Raw genomic sequence first — 10565 nt, forward strand, 5'->3', positions numbered from 1 at the left:
CACTGAGGACAAGGCAGGAAAAAGGGAAGGGTGGTGCTGGCACAAAGGAAATCATGGATCTGAAAATTACCAGGACAAACTGCATAATTTGGAAAGCACCTGGGTGTGAGTTAGCATTCTGCATTGCAGTCTCCTCTTTTTCCCACACTCCAGCCTCGTTTCCCAGAGTTAAATATTGGGATCCAGCAGTGTGTCTGACCCAGGCTCAGGGTTGGCTCTGGGCTGAGCACACTGCCCAGGCTGGGTCTCTCTGGGCTGTCCCTGGGGTGGCTCCATGTCTGAGGGGTCAAAGCAAAACACTGTCCCTTTTACCCTTTCAGACCCATTCTTCAAACACATAAATTCTATAAGTAAACAACAGGAAAACACAGTCAAGGATGTTCCCAAACAGCAAACAGCAGCTTTGCAAGTTGTAATTAAATTTTGTCTATACACTTATTTTCCTTCATTGCTGGATCATGATATTTTTGTTAAGGAGCTGCAGTGATTGGGAAGTTAGTCAGCATTGGCATGGTGCAATGGGGAAGATTTTTGTTTCCCAAGCCTTGTTAAACAGGTAAGCAGGGAAAGGAATAGATCTTTGCTTAGGGAGCAGGGTGAGAGCTGTGGCTGCAAACACACACCAGTGGGTAACAGAGATCTCTCATGTTTAAAGCTCACAGTGACTTTCTATACCCCTTACAAGTAAAACACCTCTTTACAACCCCACAGTGTTGTCTGAATGGTGCATTGTGCTTCTCAGCAGAGATGGACTTCTTAAATAAAAGCATAATTACCTCTAGCCTCGTGGGTTTTGTCTCTGCCATGAGTTCCTGGCTGTACCCCTGTAGCCCAGAGGAAGGAGGCTGACCCAGATCCCCTGGGTCCCACCTGACACCTGCTGTTCAATCAGTTCTCTCTGGTGCTGGTTCCTGGCACTGCTCAGCCCCATCCCCTCTGTGCTGCATCACAAAGGATGCTCTGTGCTCTGGAGTGAGCACTTGTCCTCCTCTAGCTGGGTCCAGCAGCCATCTGTGATCACCAAGACTCTCAGGCAGCACTGCCCATGACTGGGAATTAAACAGAGGTTTGGTCCAGGCAGACACCACTGCTTGTGGCTACTTTTCTCCATTTTTTTGTAGCCCCCTGCATCTCACAGTTTGGCTCTGTATCCTTCTCTTCTGCTACCCACATCCCTGCCTGAGGATGAAATTATTAACATTAGCTGTGTTTCTCTTCATAAAACTTTACCATATCAGTCCTGTGCAAGGAGAAATTAATTTCATTTAAAGAGGCATGAAAAAGTTAAAATCAGCAAGAAATCATCCAGCTGAAAAAGCATCTTGGTTTTGGTTAGTGACTAATATTATAGTAGCGTCAAATGCAGAAATGGAGAAAATCAATTCTTTATTGTGGTGGATTCTGCATAACCTCTGCATTAGTTCTGCAGGGAATTAACAGGTAACCAGAAAGAAGGAGAATTGCAATCTATCCCTTTTTTTGACCAGCCATCTCAATCTGTTCTGGTCTTTTTTTGTTTGTTTGCTTAATTTGAAAGCTAGGAAAAATTTATTTTAATGACAAATAGCTTTCAAAGATTTCCTCCCAGTGCCTCCATTTAAGCACCCTCTCACAGCTTTGTTGAGCAACAGGAAGGATATGAGTTGTTCTGCAGAAATGCCCTCCAAACAGAGGAGTCCTTGACAGTTCACTGGGCAGGCAAATTGACATTGTTGTATCTGCAGATCAGCAAAGGGAAGCTCAGCTCTGCTCCCCCAGGTGAGCTCAGCCAGGGACATCTGCAAAGGCCAGGCCAGTGCTCTGACTTCTGTGAATTTCCTGGAAGGAACTAAAAATGCATTAACCTTTTGCTGCCATGGAGAGCTGCCCCTGCTGAAACTCTTCCTTCACCTCTCAATGTCCAGTTGTTCAGTTCTCCTGAGCAACAGAATTTTCCTGCTCAGAACTGGAGCTCAGAGTGGACAACTCCACTTCTCAAGGGGAGTGATAACATTGAACAGACAGGTAAAGCTTTTCTGCACAGCTGAGATTTGTCAGGGACAATGCAGGAACTCGGGATCATTTATACTTATTCCAAGGTACAAACTGCTATCCAAAGCATATATCAGAATAGACACCACAAGAAATTCATCTCCAAACCCAGGCACCACACTGCAGACACAGTCTTCCCCACAGAAAAGATACAAGATCAGGATTGTCAAATAATTATATTATTATATATATTTATTTTATATATATATATATATATATATATATATATATATATATATAATTTATAATATATATAATATATATATTTAGTTATATTCTTTACAATAAAATGCACAGCGATGAGCTGGATCAGCAGGTATGAGGAGCTGAGAATACAATGTACAGAGATTGTATTTTGTATTTGAGGTGGGCACTTTTTGCCCACCTCAAGCAGTTATAGAGAAAGATAAAAAGGAGGGTGAGGCAAGGACTGCTGGAAACAGCTAAGGTTTTTTAGCCACGTAGATCAAAAAAGTAAACCACTATCAACACAGCTCCATCTAAAAAAAAAAACAACCAAACCAAAACACACACAAAAAAACCCAACACAACAAAACACTAAAATATTTGATTAAATATTTTATAACAAAGAAAAAGGTGGAGAGGTTTTTTTCTCCTTCCAGAAGTACTAAACAGCCTCTACTTTCTCCAAAGTGCTGATGATCACAACATTTACTGTGTCTCCTCCTCTGGTTCCAGGTTGCCCTTCCTCAGGAGGGGATCACAGTCTACCATGAAACAGGATGATAAGGACCACAGCTGCTTGCAGGTGGGGAGCACTGGCTGAAATGCAGTGGGGAAGAATGTGCAGCTTGGTCAGGGCAGTCAGAACATTGATCCTGTGGCTCCTGTGGGCCCCTCTTTTCCTGAAGCACTCTATTTGTAAGCTTGACATGTAAAGCTTCAAGAATAGAGAAAATCAGGAATCATTTTTGGGTATGGATGTTATGGCATCCTGATCATCTACCAAAGGTCTGTGCTGATGAAAATTAGCCAGGGTTATTCCAGTTTGCAAGAATGATGTGAGGGCAGACCCAGGAAACTGCAGGTCTGCTAATCTAAGTAACGTTCCCAGAAAAATTATGGTGAAAAACACACTGGGTACTACTGAAAGGCATTTAAAGAAAGATTCTATCATCAGGCATGGACAACAAAGAAAAAGTCCAGTTGAACTAATTTGATATCTTTGATGAAAAGATGATCTGCCAGGGGATGAAGGGAAGGTCTGTGATGTCCTTTGCAGAGAGGGTGTTCCAAGATTGGAACAGACTTCCTTGAGAGCTGATGCCCCAAGCCTTCCAGTGTTTAAGAGGTATTTGGACAATGCCCTTAATAACCTGCTCTAACTTTTGGCCAGCCCTGAAGTGGTCAGAAAGCTGGACTGGGTGATCATGAGGTCCCTCCCAACTGAAATTGTCTGTTCTATTGTGTACAGGTCAGCAGGCCTGAAGAGGCTGCTCTTTATGCCTCCTCTACCTCCTCTCCTCTCAGCAATCCTCTCTCCTTCATGCAGACTTCCCTGTTTCTCTGGAATAAAGAACATGCTAGCAGTGCTTTGCATTTTTGTACCTTTTGCTGACAGGGAATTCAAGGGCTTTGAAAGACTTCAGACTAAAAAATGCTGGTAGGAGCTCGACAAAGGTAAGGAAATGGAAGCCCAGAGCAGCCAGCTGAATACCTAAAGATGGGAAATAACCATGGGGGAGTAGCTACACCTGTGCTTTTGGATCATCATCAAGCAATATGTGCAGGCAGATGCATATCAGTCTTTTAGTTACCAGTGCAGCTGAATTCAGAGCAGAGTTGAAGTTAGCAAGTGCTTAAATGAAATTACTCTGAATGGATTCCCCATGAGGTGCTATATCACTTTGGTTACATCCAGAGCAGGAGAAAACATGACAATCCAGCTGAAGTGAAACCTAAATATGTATTGTGCTATTGTTCGATACCACAATATTAATGTGGTGATTGTCAAAAATGCCTCAAAGTCCATCTCAGCTTTCAGCTGGGAAGAATTTTGCAGTATTGAGGGGTTTTAGTACCGGCCAAGGGGAAATAAATATTAAGGAAAGCACAAACAACTACCAGCAAGGTAATCAAAGAGGAAATAAATGGGCAAATACCAGCTAAAATTCAGGCTTTATTATGAAAGAAGCAGCATATTCAGCTGAAGGTCTTGACTTCAACCTTTCAGAAAGGCAGGGGCATCTCCTCGGTTAACAGCCTGAGAAGATTGTATCTCACTTCAAATGCAGATGCTGTTTTGTCTTCAGTATTGCCACTTGACCACGTTTTCTGAGAAATGTAGCAGAAAAGTGAATTATGTAGCAATTCTAGAGATGGCACTTTACATCTTAAACATGCAGGCAGAAAAATAATGTCTTTTGTTTATATCAGGCTCCTTAAACTTGGAAGGCATCCACATTTCAGAGAGAATATAGCTTGGAAAAAGAAAAATCTTCATAGCCTAAATGCTCATTGAAAGGTTAGCATTTCTCGAATATGGTTTCTAATAGGAATCTCATTAATTTAACTCTGTAGAATGTAAGTGCAAAGCATCTTTTGCTAGCCTAGCTCATAGCTAGGTTGTTTCTGTATTTCTACAATGCCATATGCTGAGCAAAAAGCAGTTTATTTGCATTTTTATATCCTACTTCTGTTTTGTTATTGCCATTGCTAGTAATGTTCTTTTCCATATTCCCTCACTGATACTTAGTAAGCATCTGGTGTTTCTCCAAAACAAATTTATCCTAAATACTTAATAATAGTAGCCTGCACTTGACCTTCAAATACAACAGATTTTTGTCTTAAAAAATGAGAAAAACTGCTATTTATATCATTCCCTACCACCTGTCCCTCTAATTTCCATTTGCCTATCACAATACCACAATAGCTTGTGGTATACAGATCCTTAAAATAGTTGTAATTATTTTAGTTTTCCTCTGTTCTTCAATTTCTTATGTAATTGCCTTACTGAGATATCCTCACTCTACTTCTCTCTTGAAAGAAATTTCTGTTTGATGTGGAGAGCACTGAAAGTAGCCCTGGTCCCAGGAATTACTGAGCACAGAGCACACTCAGAGCAAGGAGACTCCTCAGAATGCCTGTCCCATGTCAAACCAAATTTGCTAGTCTCTCTTCAAAGCTTGTAGCATGAGCCTCAGGAAAGGGACAAGGAAGGTCAGTACAGAGCAATCCACCCATTACAGACCTGAAGCTTCTGGCAAGCTGCAGTTTTGGGATTTTCAGAGAAAAATATTATTGATAAGCATATTTAATAGTAATTTTATGGCCATTTTTTCCCCACCAATAATTCCTCTGATTAATTTTTTTGAGCCTATCATAGAATCATGGAATGGTTTGGGTTGGAAAGGACATTAAACTTCATCTAGTTTCAGCTGCCCTGCCATGGGCAGGGATGCCACCCACTTGATCAGATGGCCCAGGGCCCCATCCAGCCTGTCCTTGAACACTTCAGGGATGGGGCACCCACAGCTTACAGATTTATACCTCATGTGTAGGTAGACAGTCAGATAATCTTCAGTCTCCACAACATCTCACAGTTATAAGTCTCACACTTACCCACCCTGAAGCAAAACTTCATCCAGATGGACCAAGAGCATAAGGAAAAACGCTCTGTTTGGTGAGAGTATTTAGATGCTGAAGGTATTTCTATGAGTAAGAGAACCTCAATACCTGCTATTTCTATGCTGTCCTAAGTTGCTTTCAAAATTATCTAAAGAAAACCTAGTAAACACTTTAAAAATAAAAGTCCAGTTGGATTCTAGCAGGTCAGATGGAGTAGAGGTACTGGGCTTTTGTTACTTAACCCAAAATTTCAGGCTGAATGAATCAAATCTGCTTTTCATCAGCAGAGAATTTTTTAGTGCAGGTAATTCTCCCATGCAAAGATCAGTCTGCAGCATCTACCATAATTCAATTTATCCACAGGGGTAACCAGGACATCGTCCAGCTCTGCTGATCCTGAAATCTATTGGATAAGGCCAGTAGGATATGCTGACCCGAAGGCATGTTTTGAAACTGTGCGGGTTATTCATGTGAAAGACCTAACTACTTCTATATGGAATTGATTTCTTGTATTTAGGTGCCTTCCAAGCTTATTCAAAACTTGTCTGCACTGTCACCATCACAGACTCACTATAACATATTGTAAGATAATAAATAAAATATAATAATTATAATATAATAATCTTATCATATAATATATTTATTATATTAGACGGTAAGAATTATATTAGCATATACATATTATATTATTTATATTTATTATATAATTTCTTATCATATTATCATATTATCATATTATATGACCACACTTACAGCAAGGATACCGTACCTCATCCTAGAAAGAACAATGCCTTTATATCAGGAGGGTGTGTCTGGACTGTCAGAAAATGTGGATGTATATGTGCATGACTACACCTCTCCATGGGAGTAACATGCCCAAGAAATGCCTAAGATTTCAGAAATAATTCCTATATATTCATATTTTTAGCAGTAATAATACCTATATAACGGCCATTGTGTCTGTGAAAACTCACCATTGTGTTTGATGCATTACAGACAGCAATGGAACTAACATAGCTTCAGGAATTTTACAATTCTTAGTGATCAGAGTAATATGTTTTGTACCAGCAGTAACTACTGTAATGGAGAAGTGACAACAGCAATGCAATAGTTTTTAATTTCATTTCACGCTGAGGGTGTTGGGATTAAACCCAGTATGTGGGCAGACTGTGGGTCCCAGGGTACATTCCTGCCTGCCCAGGCTGTAGTTACGAGCTGTCAGGTCAGGTGTGCCCATAACAGGGTCCAGCCCAGGTACAAAGCCTTGTGCCTCTCCACCTATGCTGTCAGAACTGATTCCATTGCCTAAAAATCACAGGGTCACAGATACCCTCAACCTTCTGGCAATACTTTGCCTAATGCAGCCCAGGATACTTTTAGCCCCCTTTGACACCAGGGCACTCTGCTGGCTCATGTTCAGTTTGGTGTCCAACAGGACCCTCGGGAGCTTTTCTGCAAACCTGCTTTTCAGGAATAAATTTTATGGTGGTGTCTGAAGGCAAAAATATTTCCTGAGGGCAAGAATTAAACACAGATCAAAAAATATTTGTTAATGTTCACAATTTCATTATCTTAAATCACTACTGAGTGGTGATGCTGAACATTTTGTGAGAGAATTTTCTTTCTTCACATCTTAAGCTTAGCTGTGTTTATTTGGGGTAGGTGGAGATTATTCAACATCTGGCTGCTGGAAGGAGGATTACTGTGTTCAGTGTCACTTGTGTCATTTGATGCTGCCCACTGTCAACCACTGGAAACCTGTCCAAGTAAACCTCAGGCCTGATTTGGTACAACAGTTCTAAGTGTGGAACACCTCCAAGACTAAAATTCTTCATGGCATTTCTCACCCTAAACAAAAGTGAAAAGTAACACAATTTTTCAAAGCTACTAAAAGGTGAAACTCTGTTCTGATTAACTGCTCACCTTCTTCTGAGGCACACAAGGCTCTCTAGTCCCTCTGGTAAGCTGAAATTTAACCTGACATCCAAAAACTCTGATATATTCCACAAAGCACAATATAGCTTCTGTTAACTGATTTGTATAACTCATTCTAGGGGAGATAAACAAAGGACATCAATACCCACCTGCTGAATGTCAGATTTCACACTGAATGGTTCCTTGATTATTGGTGTACATTCATTTTGAAAACTATGGTCAGGGGACAAAATCCATATTCAAAATCTTTTTATTTCTTTGGTTGAAACACTTCCAGAATTGCTTACAGTGTTTTTGTCTCAGGTAGTCCTTTATGATTTCATTCAAATTTTACCTTCCCCCTGCTGACCCCTCAAAGTGGTTTCCTCACTAAAATTGTCATCTTGCACAAATGGTGCAGTCATGCTTGGCAAATCACACAGACCTCAAAGCAGCTGTTCCTTCACAGCTACAGAAAGAGTTGGAGATGGCCATACAGGGCTCCACACAGGAATCTTTGGGCACTTCCCAGAAGCACAGGTGCACTGAAAATCCATGAGCCTGGTAACTGATTACTCTACAAGCTCACTGAACCACAGTTGTGCAAAACTACCCTCTTGTGTAAATAAACAAGAAAAATGGGACAGTTGGCTTGTCAAAGTGGAGATGCAAAAATTGTCTATGCAAGTAAATATGCATGGCTCAGGTCACACAATCAGTAAACATGGGCTGCACCAGAAAGAGCATTTGTTCCCAAGTCCTTCAGAACTAAAAGCAAGAGCAGAGGTCAAAAATAAATGCCTCTACCTGATGAGAGCAGCTGATTCATCAGACACTGCAGCCTGACTTGCCACACACAATGGATGGCAGCCTCAGTGGGAACAGAGGCACTAAAATCCTACAGGACACTCACAACCCATTGTCAGCAGGGATATTTGAGCCACAGATCATCCCCACTCTGGTTATAACTCTTCCAGTAAGATGTGCAGTGCCCACATTTGTTCTTTGAGCCATCCTTAGGCCAAGCAGAGCTCTCTGCTCAGAGCCAGGCTGTCAGAATCTCCACCTCCCATCCCAGGGTGGTTGCATCCAAAATGTTTATTAAAAATGGTCCCTGGTCTATGCTAATGCCCAAAATGAAAGCAAAAATCTTTCATCAGCTGCTAAGCCAACCTTGCTAAAGGTGTGCCAAGAATTGTGCTGACAGTTTGGCAATACAGAGGGTTAAGTTTTAGTGCTTAGGAAATCCCCAAGCAGTGTTTGATTTACTAGTATTGATTACCTTAATTATCCAAATTATCCAAAACAACTGCTGTTTAACAGCACAACCTGCTCTACCTTGAAGGGTAGAAGGTGGCCATGTCCCATAGTTCCTAAGAACTGGATAGAGGTGACTGAAAGTATTATATTTTACTGCTTTTGTATTTGTTTGTCTTTTTGCTTTGTTTGGACTTTGAGGGTTAAGCATCTTTTTTTTCTTCATGTGTGAGGAACATACCACAGACATCCTCACTCATTTCCGAGTTTCACTACTCACTGTGTTAAAAAAAACCTACATCATTAAAAATTTGTTCCAAATTTATGTCCTACAACTATCAAGGAATACTCTGCTCTTCACAGAGAGTTTTCATAAATAAGAACTCTGCAGTGAATTTTTCCCCTACCTTCAGGATTTTAAAATTTTTGTTCCTCATTGGTCTTTTTCCAAACCCCACAACATTCTTGAGATGTAGACACCCCAAGACTGCAAGTCCCCAGAGTGTGAGTGCATGGAAGTTCTTTGTAGCAGTAAAAAGACATCCTTGTCCATTCCTCACTGCCCTTCCTGATGGTTCCTCTGCTCCTGTTGGCTTCTTGCTTGTCACTGCACATAGAGGCAGTGATTTCAGAGCCGTCCAGCAGTGATGCCAAGGTATCTCTTGTGAGCTGATTGCAAGCATTGAGGAGACATGATTTACATTACTTTCCATTATTTACATTATTTAATAGATGAACTATTGCACATTTATCTCCCTCTGCCACGTTCTTTACCTTTCACTCAGTTTTGTTAGATCCTTCACGAGTTCCTCCCTGTCAATGAGACATTTGTCAAAGATAGTGAAGATAATCTTTATTATCCAGAAATCTGGACCTTTAACAGCTTGTTCACTTCAAGATAACAGATCAATGTCAAATAAAACTGAGAATGCCCAATTTCTGGCTGTAGAGCTGGAAACTCTCTCATTAGCAGGCCAGCCCTAAAGGCCATGCCTGTCATTGAGAAAGGAAAAAAATATCACTAATCCATACAAACCAAAATACATCCCGTACCTGCTACCATCAGGGTAAGCTGAGAGTGTTGTGAATACAGTGACTGCACCAGGTGCCCCAGCTGGTAGGGTTATATTGGTAATCATATAATTTCCATGCTTATTGATACAGAATGAGCAAGGTGATACAAAGACACACATGGTCACAAGCACTGAGCGATTTAATACTCAGCAGGTTTTGCATGCAAGCTTTTCTGTCTGGACTGGCAGAGTTGCAATGGTGCAGCTGGTGTGGCTGTTACAGCAGGAGCAGGAGGTGGATACAGCAGCCATGGAAAACCTGAGGTTTGACACTGGCCAATTTTGCTGACAGAAGTGGGAATGGGTCAGGCTTTGTCCTCTGGCAGGGGGATAAAGGCATTGCAAGAACAGCATGGACTGACAGACTGATACATGAAACTAAGAGAGTAAACATGGCATTATTAAATTCTTTTTGTAGGTTCACTTCTTCTAGGTATTTTTTCATATTCCCCCTCTAGCAGTTTAAAATAATTTCATTTTTTGCAGTAAAACACAGAATTCCCTCATCACTTTACAGAAGGGGTTCAGCAAGAGGCATCCATGGTTTTGAAGTCTGTACAAAACAAACATAAAGCTCTCCCTTGTCCTAGCTCTGAGTGCCACCTGTGATGAGAACAACTACAACCAAAGATGCCTTATTTCCATTTTCCTTGAAAGATTCCCTTAAGGAGTGTTTTAACTGACATCTGTCTACCTATCTCC

At 41.1% G+C, this 10565-nt stretch overlaps 1 long non-coding RNA gene across 1 annotated transcript in view; it reads right to left on the reverse strand.

Moving 5' to 3' along the window:
- Positions 1-899, reverse strand: part of LOC139591600 (uncharacterized) — a 32415-nt gene extending 31516 nt beyond the window's left edge. The window contains exon 1 of the long non-coding RNA XR_011679703.1: positions 777-899. This is a non-coding gene — a long non-coding RNA (uncharacterized lncRNA). The remainder of the gene's footprint in view (positions 1-776) is intronic.
- Positions 900-10565: the final 9666 nt, after the last annotated feature.

Source organism: Agelaius tricolor, unplaced genomic scaffold (assembly GCF_023055355.1).
Source record: "Agelaius tricolor isolate 1412-34295 unplaced genomic scaffold, bAgeTri1.0.p SCAF_1, whole genome shotgun sequence".
NCBI classification, from domain to species: Eukaryota; Metazoa; Chordata; class Aves; order Passeriformes; family Icteridae; genus Agelaius; species Agelaius tricolor.